This window comes from Xenopus tropicalis, chromosome 1 (assembly GCF_000004195.4).
Source record: "Xenopus tropicalis strain Nigerian chromosome 1, UCB_Xtro_10.0, whole genome shotgun sequence".
Taxonomy (NCBI): domain Eukaryota; kingdom Metazoa; phylum Chordata; class Amphibia; order Anura; family Pipidae; genus Xenopus; species Xenopus tropicalis.
In genome coordinates this window covers 205,352,462-205,365,872 of record NC_030677.2, presented here as the reverse complement: position 1 = coordinate 205,365,872, position 13,411 = coordinate 205,352,462, and the positions used below count along the sequence as shown (strand labels likewise).

The window sequence follows — 13,411 nt, the reverse complement described above, 5'->3', positions numbered from 1 at the left end:
TGTTATTTGTTTAGACTGGCAACTTTGCGGTTTAGGACCAGGCAAAACCATTGGCGGATAAAGGGTTAAGTGTGTGTATCTGTAAAATTAGCACTTTTTGTTGTTCCAGTCCCACCCTCACCTGTCCCCCTGCCCAGTCCCATCCTCACCTGTCCCCCTGCCCAGTTCCATCCTCACCTGTCCCCCTGCCCAGTTCCATCCTCACCTCTCCCCCTGCCCCTCACCTGTCCCCCTGCTCAGTCCCATCCTCACCTGTCCCCCTGCCCAGTCCCATCCTCACCTGTCCCCCTGCCCAGTTCCATCCTCACCTCTCCCCTGCCCCTCACCTGTCCCCCTGCTCAGTCCCATCCTCACCTGTCCCCCTGCCCAGTCCCATCCTCACCTGTCCCCCTGCCCAGTCCCATCCTCACCTGTCCCCCTGCCCAGTCCCATCCTCACCTGTCCCCCTGCCCAGTCCCATCCTCACCTGTCCCCCTGCCCAGTCCCATCCTCACCTGTCGCCCTGCCCAGTTCCATCCTCACCTGTCCCCCTGCCCAGTCCCATCCTCACCTGTCCCCCTGCCCAGTCCCATCCTCACCTGTCCCCCTGCCCAGTCCCATCCTCACCTGTCCCCCTGCCCAGTTCCATCCTCACCTGTCCCCCTGCCCAGTCCCATCCTCACCTGTCCCCCTGCCCAGTCCCATCCTCACCTGTCCCCCTGCCCAGTCCCATCCTCACCTGTCCCCTGCCCAGTTCCATCCTCACCTGTCCCCCTGCCCAGTCCCATCCTCACCTGTCCCCCTGCCCAGTTCCATCCTCACCTGTCCCCCTGCCCAGTTCCATCCTCACCTGTCCCCCTGCCCAGTCCCATCCTCACCTGTCCCCCTGCCCAGTTCCATCCTCACCTGTCCCCCTGCCCAGTCCCATCCTCACCTGTCCCCTGCCCAGTCCCATCCTCACCTGTCCCCCTGCCCAGTCCCATCCTCACCTGTCCCCCTGCCCAGTTCCATCCTCACCTGTCCCCCTGCCCCTCACCTGTCCCCCTGCCCAGTCCCATCCTCACCTGTCCCCCTGCCCAGTTCCATCCTCACCTGTCCCCCTGCCCCTCACCTGTCCCCCTGCCCAGTCCCATCCTCACCTGTCCCCCTGCCCAGTCCCATCCTCACCTGTCCCCCTGCCCAGTTCCATCCTCACCTGTCCCCCTGCCCCTCACCTGTCCCCCTGCCCATAAAGAAACAGGTCCCTGCCCTCAAGAGCTTACAATTATCAGTAACCTTTTAATTGGTCTTTATTATTTATTTTGTATGTTTGTGTGTTTTAACTTTTAGCCCTCCCAGTTAGTTTCCAGTCTGCCTCTGATAATGCTGTCAGGTTGTTAGGGTCACTGACCCTAGCAACCAAAAAACCTTACTGAGAGAAATGCTGTTTTTTTTTTATCTTATCTTTTTTTTTTGCCTTCTATGCATTTTGTTGTATTTAAATGTGGAACAGTCAAGCTATTAGCGGAAACAAACTAAATTATGGGAGTACCCAGAAGGGAAATCTAGTTTGGGACAAGGAATCTGTTAGCCACCTTCCCATGGGCTACTGGAAGTCCACCTTAAATCATCGGTATAATATGAGAATGTTGCTTCTCTGTATAGTTTTTATTTATACATAGGAAATTCCACGTAGCAATGAATTTCATGTGTGCAGCATGTCCATGCAGAAATCAGTATAGCCTGCAGCACGCTTCTCATTATCACAGCAGGAATGGAATATGATAGTTGAGGGGCCCCAGGCCACCCAGTTACAGACACTATAGTGAATGTATAGGAGTTACCCTATTTGGGCCCCACTTACCTGCAGGCCACTTTGCACTTATTTTTTTTTTGAACAGTTTAAGTCGCACCCATGTCTAATTGTATGTATTTGAGATGTCTCTGTGCCCCTGTGCCAGTGCTGGGAAGCTGAATGAAACCCCAGCGCTGGGTGGCAGAATGCCGGGTAGGTGTAGGCCCAGGAAGCGGAAGTATTGAGCCAAGCCTTTCTGTACAGGGTTAGGGTTCCTTGATGATTTCATCAGTATCTTATATAGGAATGTAAATAATCAAATCTGCAGTACAAAATAACAAAATCCCGAGGCTCCCCTAGTGTCCCCCAAACTGTCAGTGTTTCTGGCAGAGTGAACTTTGTTTTTATGAGCCGGTAGTTATGGATTAACCGCTTGTAGCTAGGGCAGCGCTTGTGCCACGCTCCCTTAATCACATATTTGCCTGGAGCAGTGCTCCCGCCCCTGGGGAGTTCATTACCTGGTAACCAGAATCAACACTATCCTGACTTTTTCCTCCTGTGTTGTGTGTTTATTTACATGTGTCCCATGGCTAGCCGGGGCGGCCATGGGACACTGCGCTTGTCACTCTTTCCATTGCCAACAAATGCTTCCCCTGATGGGCCGTGCCTGTGCCATTGCGCTTTTAACGTGGATTTATGCATTAAAGAGAAAATTAAAGAAAAAAACCTTTACTGGAAGGATCAAAATACATGATTTCCCACAATGTTTATATGAAAAATGAAATGTTTGTTGCCCTTAAGGTCCCCATACATGGGCCAATTGTAGCTGCCAATATGGGTCCCTTAAACCGATGCGGCAGCTAATCGGCCCGTGTATGGGCACTCCCGATCGAGATCTGGCCGATTTCAGGCCAGATATCAGTCGGGCAGGTTAAAAAATTTAGTCGGATCGGGGACCGCATCGGCTTGTTGATGCGGTCCCTGAACCGACTGTGCCTATTATCGCTGTTCTAATTTGATCATTTGGCCCCAGGGTCAAACAACCGCATTAGCCTAAATTCACCCAATATCACCCACCCATAGGTGGGGATATCAGGAGAAGATCTCGCCAAGCGAGCGGATCTCAACATGTATGGTCACCTTTAGTTGCTGAATTTTTAACTCAGCAGCAAGTTTTCATGGTCGTTTCTTCCCTGGCCCACCTCTGATTCAGCCCAATTCTTTCTCCCCCCCCTATACCCCTGACACCTTACCTCTGTAATCCCACCTACTAACCAAATCTCCACCTGTTTTGTCCACCTATGTCATAGCCCCAGTGTCGGACTGGGACCTCAGGGGCCCACCAGAAAACCTTAGACCATAGGCCCACTCTCTAGACTATTTTCCTCCTTTCCTCACCCAACCTCTTTATTCTCCCAGTCCCTTTTATTTACATGCTAGCATCTATTCTTCCATCTATTTCTCCTCTTTGTTCCCATTCAGAAATAGGGAATGGCCATGAAACAGGCCAAATGGTCAGGAGCAGGAGGGCCCACTGACACCTGGGCCCACCGGGAGTTTTCCTGGTATCCTATGTTTACATCAAGGCTTCACCCTTTCTCTGCTCTGCCCAAACCCTATCGCAGGAGTCCTCAAACTTCTTAGGCAAGGGACCAGTTCATGGCCCCACAGACAGTTGGAGGGCCAGACCGCCATCACCACTTCCCAGCCGCCCCCCCCCGTTGTCAAACTGTGGCCCGCTCCCCCGCTCCTGCATTCTCTTCCAGCACTCCCCACCAACTTGCCCCCTTCCCCCCCACCGTGTGCTCCGTCTATCCATCCAACAGTCCATCCACCCTCCCGCGCTCCATCTGTCCACCCTCCCGCTGAGTCCTACCTCTTCCAGCTCCCCCAAATCTTCCGTCCGTCTAGTCCTCGTTCTGTAAGCCCCTGTCCTGCTCCCCGCTGACTCTTCTCTCTCCGCTGCCAGGGGTGAGGACGCAGCGGGGGGCCGGGTAAATTACCCTGGGGGGTTTGAGGGCCCCTGCCCTAACGCAATGAGCCAGTATGGACTTGGACAAAGGTGGCAACCCTAGGTCCAAATGATTCTGGTGTACATTGCACTAGCATCTAACTATACCCTATGAGAGGCACCCACTTGGTGTGCAGCAATTTATTAAGTATTAGAAGAAAGTGCAAAGTGATTGCTTGGGCTTGGGGGCGTACCTGCACCAGGCCTGGACTGGCAATCTGTGGGTTCTGGCAAATGCCAGGGGGCTGTAAGATGCCATAGACTATTTATTGGTGGTGAGGGGCTGTTTGGGCCTCTGTGTCGTAGAATTAGGCCCTTATTTTGAGTCCAGGCCTGACGTGGACCCTAGGAGCTTACCAGAAAGCAAGTGGTGGTTTTCACAGTGCATTAGAATGCTAATAGTGCCAGTGCCATTATTTCCCTATAGGCATCCCAGCATGCCACAGGGGGCATTTTGGGGTTTTCAGCTTATCATGTCTCGCTGCCATGTTTCCGAGCATTAGTCGCCTGACCCATAAATGCACCCACAGGGTCCAAGCCATTACTATTAAACTTAATGAAGTTGCAATTGTCAGTGTTCTGCCCACCCCCCCCCCCAAACTGGAAAATACACGACTAGAGATGGCCCTTAGCTATCAGCAGTGATATGTCAGGGCTGACAGTTAGTGATGGAGGCTATTCAAACCCAATTGTTTTCCTTTCCTATCTGTCGCTTAATATTAGCCGCTCTCATTATATTCAGTTTATCCCATTCCTGCTGGAAGGCAGTCGGAGTTATTTGCCCATGTTTCCCCCTGAAATGCTATTTGTGTGTCGCAGCCCATTCTGGGCACGGGATGAGGGAGCGAATGCAAATATACGCGCATAAAACGCAGCCGGGGCCTCTCAATTTAGATGAAGTAGAGGAGAATTTATTTCCTTGTCGATAAGTGGAATGCGCAGCCTTTACAGAAAGTGCTGAGCCCATCCCAGTGCAGAGCAGTCGTCTCTTTTTGTCTGATTACAAACACCGGCGCTATGCCGGCACACGGACAGCAACTCACAGTATCAATAATGGGAACATATTTACTGCAGGCTTCTCTTGGCACTACATCTACAACTGCCAAGTCATACATTAGCTGGGGACAGTTTCGTTCAATAGAAACCATTATTAAAGGGGAAGTTAATCTTAAAATTGCTTGTCTCTCCTTCTGTAAAGTATAAGGATATTAGCAGTCACTGAGGGGCTCTGTGCCCATATAAAGGCACAAGGCTGCAGGCTGAGTTATACAGGGAACTCTGGGTATCACTCATGTATTATAAGGGATAATGTACCCCCTACTGTAAATGATAAGGATATTAGCAGTCACTGAGGGGTCTGTGCCCATATAAAGGCACAAGGCTGCAGGCTGAGTTATACAGGGAACTCTGAGTATCACTCATGTATTATAAGGGATAATGTACCCCCTACTGTAAATGATAAGGATATTAGCAGTCACTGAGGGGTTCTGTGCCCCCCATATAAAGGCACAAGGCTGCAGGCTGAGTTATACAGGGAACTCTGAGTATCACTCATGTATTATAAGGGATAATGTACCCCCTACTGTAAATGATAAGGATATTAGCAGTCACTGAGGGGTTCTGTGCCCATATAAAGGCACAAGGCTGCAGGCTGAGTTATACAGGGAACTCTGAGTATCACTCATGTATTATAAAGGATTTTTCACACACTTTAGTAAAGATGGAACTGGTGAGAAAAGGCTAAGCAGAAATGTTATGGTAATGGGTGCCATTCTTTTGTAATTCCGTTTTGTAAACGGACCCCATGCTCTATTGACTTGCATCAGTTGCTGGGTGAGGTTGTGACTCCGGAAAGACTCCCAACAGAATGCTTAGCAGTACAATGGGACTCAGGCCTCCCTCGGGGCTCAGGGAAATGTTATTCTTTTCTTCTTATAGAGACAGGTGGGCAGGTGTTTTCATCCTACAGTGCAACAAAGCTGCCCAAACTGAACTTGGATTATCCTAACTCCCTGCGGCGAGCGACACCCAAGGAATGTGCAGACTCAGCTCCCCCCCTGCCTGGACTTTAACTGGAAGAGCTCAGTAAAATAATTACCATTTCGTTTGCAGCTCAGTAAGAATGAAATACCTGGATTGGCTGAAGGAAAATGGCTTCTGCTACATTGTTTCATAAGTCAGAACCCAGAGTGGTGAAAGGGACAGACAGACACTGCTTTCAATAGCAATTATATTTACACATAACCTCAAACATTTTTCTTTCATCGGGCAAACATTTGGCATTGGTCCCACATCCCCTAATGTATTAGGGCTGTGACAGACGGGGAGATTAGTCGCCAGATAAATCGCCAGTGGGATGGCATACGCGGCGCCGAAATCGCCGTAGTTTCCTCTCAAGTCAACTTCGGCGATTTCGGCAAAACGCGGTGCCGCGTTTGCCATCCCACCGGCGATTTACATTCTAGCCAGTGGGATGGCATTTTGGGGAGATTAGTCGCCCGCGACAAGGGAGCTTTGTCGCGCGGCGACTAATCTCCCTGTCTGTCACAGCCTTTAATGTATTAAAGGGATTAATGTCCGGGGGCAGGATCCGCTTTGTCATGATCCTTTTAGTTAATGAGCATGGATTATGACTTGGTAGTATTTTTTTACAAAACCTCTTCTGTCAATAAGTTTTTTTTATATAAGGTCGATTGGTTATTAGTAACTGTTGCATTCAAGGTTTCTCATAGACTTGCAATGGGGGGGGTGTGGGCACATGAAAGTCTGTACAGGTATGGGACCCATTATCCAGAATGCTCGGGACCTGGGGTTTTACGGATAAGGGATCTCTCCATAATTTGGATCTCCATAACTTAAATCTACTAAAAGATTATTTAAATATTAAATAAACCCAATAGGACTGTTCTGCCCCCAATAAGGGGTAATTATATCTTAGTTGGGATCAAGTACAGGTACTGTTTTATTATTACAGAGAAAAGGGAATCATTTAACCATTAAATAAACCCAATAGGACTGTTCTGCCCCCAATAAGGGGTAATTATATCTTAGTTGGGATCAAGTACAGGTACTGTTTTATTATTACAGAGAAAAGGGAATCATTTAACCATTAAATAAACCCAATAGGGCTGTTCTGCCCCCAATAAGGGGTAATTATATCTTAGTTGGGATCAAGTACAGGTACTGTTTTATTTTTACAGAGAAAAGGGAATCATTTAACCATGAAATAAACCCAATAGGGCTGTTCTGCCCCCAATAAGGGGTAATTATATCTTAGTTGGGATCAAGTACAGGTACTGTTTTATTATTACAGAGAAAAGGGAATCATTTAACCATGAAATAAACCCAATAGGGCTGTTCTGCCCCCAATAAGGGGTAATTATATCTTAGTTGGGATCAAGTACAGGTACTGTTTTATTATTACAGAGATAAAGGAAATCATTTTTAAAAATTAGAATTATTTGCTTATAATGTAGTCTATGGGAGATGGCCTTCCCGTAATTGGGAACTTTTGGGATAATGGGATCCCATACCTGTATAATTAAATGCACAGTTAAGCCCATTTACCATTTGATTGGTATTAAAGTTATTTATAAATGTAATTCATGTTAAAAACAGTATTTGTCTGGCCTATAATCTCTACACTGCTGGTTGTGACTCCTGAAATAATACTGAAGAAGCCTGCTACTTATAAGACCTGAAGGAAATCTGTTTTTTTGCTTTGTTATTTTAGAATATATAACCAGGGAACATAAAAGGTCGGACATAGGTCTGGACTGTGCTACAAATTAGGTCCTGGCATTTCAATTACACATAGGCCCAAACAGCTCCCCCCCAGCCCAATAAATAGTGACTGTCTGTGGCACCTTACAGCCCCCCTGGCATTCCCAGTACCCAGAGGCCCAAACAGCCCCCCCCAGCCCAATAAATAGTGACTGTCTGTGTCACCTTACAGCCCCCCTGGCATTCCCAGTACCCAGAGGCACAAACAGCCCCCCCCCCCCAGCCCAATAAATAGTGACTGTCTGTGGCACCTTACAGTCCCCCTGGCATTCCCAGTACCCAGAGGCACAAACAGCCCCCCAGCCCAATAAATAGTGACTGTCTGTGGCACCTTACAGCCCCCCTGGCATTCCCAGTACCCAGAGGCACAAACAGCCCCCCCCCCAGCCCAATAAATAGTGACTGTCTGTAGCACCTTACAGTCCCCCTGGCATTCCCAGTACCCAGAGGCACAAACAGCCCCCCCAGCCCAATAAATAGTGACTGTCTGTGGCACCTTACAGCCCCCCTGGCATTCCCAGTACCCAGATGCCCAAACAGCCCCCCCCAGCCCAATAAATAGTGACTGTCTGTGGCACCTTACAGCCCCCCTGGCATTCCCAGTACCCAGAGGCACAAACAGCCCCCCCCCCAGCCCAATAAATAGTGACTGTCTGTGGCACCTTACAGCCCCCCTGGCATTCCCAGTACCCAGAGGCACAAACAGCCCCCCCAGCCCAATAAATAGTGACTGTCTGTGGCACCTTACAGCCCCCCTGGCATTCCCAGTACCCAGAGGCACAAACACCCCCAGCCCAATAAATAGTGACTGTCTGTGGCACCTTACAGCCCCCCTGGCATTCCCAGTACCCAGAGGCACAAACAGCCCCCCCCAGCCCAATAAATAGTGACTGTCTGTGGCACCATACAGCCCCCCTGGCATTCCCAGTACCCAGAGGCACAAACAGCCCCCCCAGCCCAATAAATAGTGACTGTCTATGGCACCTTACAGCCCCCCTGGCATTCCCAGTACCCAGAGGCACAAACAGCCCCCCCAGCCCAATAAATAGTGACTGTCTGTGGCACCTTACAGCCCCCCTGGCATTCCCAGTACCCAGAGGCACAAACAGCCCCCCCAGCCCAATAAATAGTGACTGTCTGTGGCACCTTACAGCCCCCCTGGCATTCCCAGTACCCAGAGGCACAAACAGCCCCCCCCCCAGCCCAATAAATAGTGAGTGTCTGTGGCACCTTACAGCCCCCCTGGCATTCCCAGTACCCAGAGGCACAAACAGCCCCCCCAGCCCAATAAATAGTGACTGTCTGTGGCACCTTACAGCCCCCCTGGCATTCCCAGTACCCAGAGGCACAAACAGCCCCCCCCCCAGCCCAATAAATAGTGACTGTCTGTGGCACCTTACAGCCCCCCTGGCATTCCCAGTACCCAGAGGCACAAACAGCCCCCCCCCCAGCCCAATAAATAGTGAGTGTCTGTGGCACCTTACAGCCCCCCTGGCATTCCCAGTACCCAGAGGCACAAACAGCCCCCCCCCCAGCCCAATAAATAGTGACTGTCTGTGGCACCTTACAGTAATCCCAGCAGCCTCGGACAAATACTGTTTTTTTAACCACTATAATAAAATTTAAATTGTGTAGTGAATGTATATTGGGAAGTTGTTTTGGGCTGGAGGTTTATAGACGTTTCTACCTATGTTTTTTTTTTTTTTTTAATTGTAGTTCTTTGTGCGAAGGGAACCTTTATTGTGTTCACTTTTTTATAAATGTCACTGACTACACAAGCGGAAAAACTTTTCAAGTGCACCAACAGTCTAATAGCTCAGGACATGGACGTAATTTAGAAAGGTGACAGCAGAAATTCCGAGGCGGCAGTGAACTGTGGATTAGTTGCACAGACGCTCTCCTTTCCGGCCATAATCATTTAACTAGAGCAACTTGCAAAGTGTAGAGTTTTGCTTACCACAATTTACAAACACACTTAACCTTTACCTCAACAGATTAACACATTGTGTGTCTGGCAGGTAAATTATGTCTGATACTCATTGTAAGCAGCAGTCCTGCCCTGCTTTATGGTTGAGATTCTAGCTATCTGTATAACAGAGCATTCTGTCACAGTGGCACAGATCCTATCTGATCCCTCCCATTGTAAGCAGCAGTCCTGCCCTGCTTTATGGCTGAGATTCTAGCTATCTGTATAACAGAGCATTCTGTCACAGTGGCACAGATCCTATCTGATCCCCCCATTGTAAGCAGCAGTCCTGCCCTGCTTTATGGCTGAGATTCTAGCTATCTGTATAACAGAGCATTCTGTCACAGTGGCACAGATCCTATCTGATCCCCCCATTGTAAGCAGCAGTCCTGCCCTGCTTTATGGCTGAGATTCTAGCTATCTGTATAACAGAGCATTCTGTCACAGTGGCACAGATCCTATCTGATCCCCCCATTGTAAGCAGCAGTCCTGCCCTGCTTTATGGCTGAGATTCTAGCTATCTGTATAACAGCATTCTGTCACAGTGGCACAGATCCTATCTGATCCCCCCCCATTGTAAGCAGCGGTCCTGCCCTGCTTTATGGCTGAGATTATAGCTATCTGTATAACAGAGCATTCTGTCACAGTGGCACAGACCCTATCTGATCCCCCCCATTGTAAGCAGCAGTCCTGCCCTGCTTTATGGCTGAGATTCTAGCTATCTGTATAACAGAGCATTCTGTCACAGTGGCACAGATCCTATCTGATCCCCCCCCATTGTAAGCAGCAGTCCTGCCCTGCTTTATGGCTGAGATTCTAGCTATCTGTATAACAGAGCATTCTGTCACAGTGGCACAGATCCTATCTGATCCCTCCCATTGTAAGCAGCAGTCCTGCCCTGCTTTATGGCTGAGATTCTAGCTATCTGTATAACAGAGCATTCTGTCACAGTGGCACAGATCCTATCTGATCCCCCCATTGTAAGCAGCAGTCCTGCCCTGCTTTATGGCTGAGATTCTAGCTATCTGTATAACAGAGCATTCTGTCACAGTGGCACAGATCCTATCTGATCCCCCCATTGTAAGCAGCAGTCCTGCCCTGCTTTATGGCTGAGATTCTAGCTATCTGTATAACAGAGCATTCTGTCACAGTGGCACAGATCCTATCTGATCCCCCCCCATTGTAAGCAGCGGTCCTGCCCTGCTTTATGGCTGAGATTATAGCTATCTGTATAACAGAGCATTCTGTCACAGTGGCACAGACCCTATCTGATCCCCCCCATTGTAAGCAGCAGTCCTGCCCTGCTTTATGGCTGAGATTCTAGCTATCTGTATAACAGAGCATTCTGTCACAGTGGCACAGATCCTATCTGATCCCCCCCCATTGTAAGCAGCAGTCCTGCCCTGCTTTATGGCTGAGATTCTAGCTATCTGTATAACAGAGCATTCTGTCACAGTGGCACAGATCCTATCTGATCCCCCCCCATTGTAAGCAGCAGTCCTGCCCTGCTTTATGGCTGAGATTCTAGCTATCTGTATAACAGAGCATTCTGTCACAGTGGCACAGATCCTATCTGATCCCCCCCATTGTAAGCAGCAGTCCTGCCCTGCTTTATGGCTGAGATTCTAGCTATCTGTATAACAGAGCATTCTGTCACAGTGGCACAGATCCTATCTGATCCCCCAATTGTAAGCAGCAGTCCTGTCCTGCTTTATGGCTGAGATTCTTGTTAAATTGAGCATTTATAGAAAACATGCTGTGTGACATTAGCCTATACCGTTGGGTCTGTTCCCAAATGCTGTATATGTTGGGTCTCCGTATTTTCCCCACAGTAAAATTTCTTACTACAAAAAAAATCAATATTAATTGACTGAATAACAGAACTGTGGAAAAGCCGACTCCGGAAATGAGTGTGGGTCCCAGAGAGACTAGGGTGAGGAAGCCTGGTACATAAGGTATATTAGACAGGATTGAATTATGTTCTTGGTTTATACAACATATCCTAGTTCTCTGATGCGCTGGATGAAAAATCTCCTTTCTTTCCATTATTGATCAGTTTTTCGTACAAGATGAAAGAATTCAGAGTTTCTTAGAAAGTTGGCCAGAGGGACCTTGGAATCAAGAAGCGCGGTACCTAGAACTTGATCAAAGCAGAGCAGCACATTCATAGGCTTAAAGGGCAATGCTGGATAAAATACAAACTGTGCAATCATAAAAAGGGCACGTTGTGGCACCCTCAGATATGTATAAAAAGGTATCAGAAACAGGAGAAAACTTTTTATATAGAAAGTAGAGTGCAGGTATAGGATCCCTTATCTGGAAACCCAGTATCCAGAAAGTTCCGAATTATGGAAAGGCCATCTCCCATAGACTCCATTATAAGCAAATAATTCTAATTTTAAAAATGATTCCCTTTTCTCTGTAGTAATAAAACAGTACCTGTACTTGATCCCAACTAAGATATAATTACCCCTTATTGGGGCAGAACAGCCCTATTGGGTTTATTTAATGGTTAAATGATTCCCTTTTCTCTGTAATAATAAAACAGTACCTGTACTTGATCCCAACTAAGATATAATTACCCCTTATTGGGGGCAGAACAGCCCTATTGGGTTTATTTAATGGTTAAATGATTCCCTTTTCTCTGTAATAATAAAACAGTACCTGTACTTGATCCCAACTAAGATATAATTACCCCTTATTGGGGGCAGAACAGCCCTATTGGGTTTATTTAATGGTTAAATGATTCCCTTTTCTCTGTAATAATAAAACAGTACCTGTACTTGATCCCAACTAAGATATAATTACCCCTTATTGGAGGCAAAACAATCCTATTGGGTTTAGTTAATGTTTTAATAATTTTTTGGTGGATTTAAGTTATGGAGATCCAAATTACGGAAAAAGATCCCTGATCCGGAAAACCCCAGGTCCCGAGCATTCTGGATAACAGGTCCCATACCCATAGGCGGAGCGTGACTTTTTTGTTTGGGGAGGCTAAATATGGGCCATACAGAGACTGACCTACAGCTAATGTGACACTTAGGGGCTGATTTTCTAAGACACGATTTCGAATCCGAATTGGAAAAATTCCGATTGGAAACGAACATTTTGCGACTTTTTCGTATTTTTTGCGATTTTTTCAGCGTCTTTACGATTTTTGCGTAAAAACGCAAGTTTTTCATAGCCATTACGAAAGTTGCGCAGTCGCGATTTTTTCGTAGCGTTAACACTTGCGCGCAAAGTCGCGCCTTTTTTCGTAGCGTTAAAATTTAAAAGGCGCAACGTTTTGCGCAAGTTTTAACGCTACGAAAAAATTGCGACTTTGCGCAACTTTCGTAATGGCTACGAAAAACTCGCGTTTTTACGCAAAAATCGTAAAGACGCAGAAAAAATCGCAAAAAATACGAAAAAATCACAAAATTACCGATAATTACGAAAAAAACGCAATCGGACACATTCGGCCCGTTCGTGGGTTAGTAAATGTGCCCCTTAGTGGATTCGCTGCTGGTGTAAAAAATGAACCTCCCAACTATCTCTTGCGGTTCCCACTGACTCCCAGGGACACTGCGCAAAAGTGCGGGTGGGAATGTTTTTTTTTTAACCCTAAATTGCTTAGGATGTAAAACTATCCATACAGGCACTTCTGTTAGGGGTTCTACATCCATTTGTGTTTGGGATCAGTTAGCTTAAAGGGGTAGTTCACCTTTAATTCACTATTAATATGATGTAGGCCAGGGATCCCCAACCTTTCTTACTCGTGAGCCACAGTCAGATGTAAAAAGACTTGGGGAGCAACACAAGCACCATAAAAGTTCATGGAGGAGCCAAATAAGGGCTGTGATTGGCTATTAGGGGCCTCTATGCACCCAATCAGCTTACAGGGGCTTTATTTGGTAGG

The 13,411-nt window shown here is 47.6% G+C and overlaps 1 protein-coding gene across 2 annotated transcripts in view; it reads left to right on the top strand.

The window, feature by feature from the left end:
- myo5b (myosin VB) overlaps nucleotides 1–13,411 on the top strand; it is a 127,034-nt gene that overhangs the window by 978 nt on the left and 112,645 nt on the right. The gene's annotated exons all lie outside the window — the stretch shown is intronic.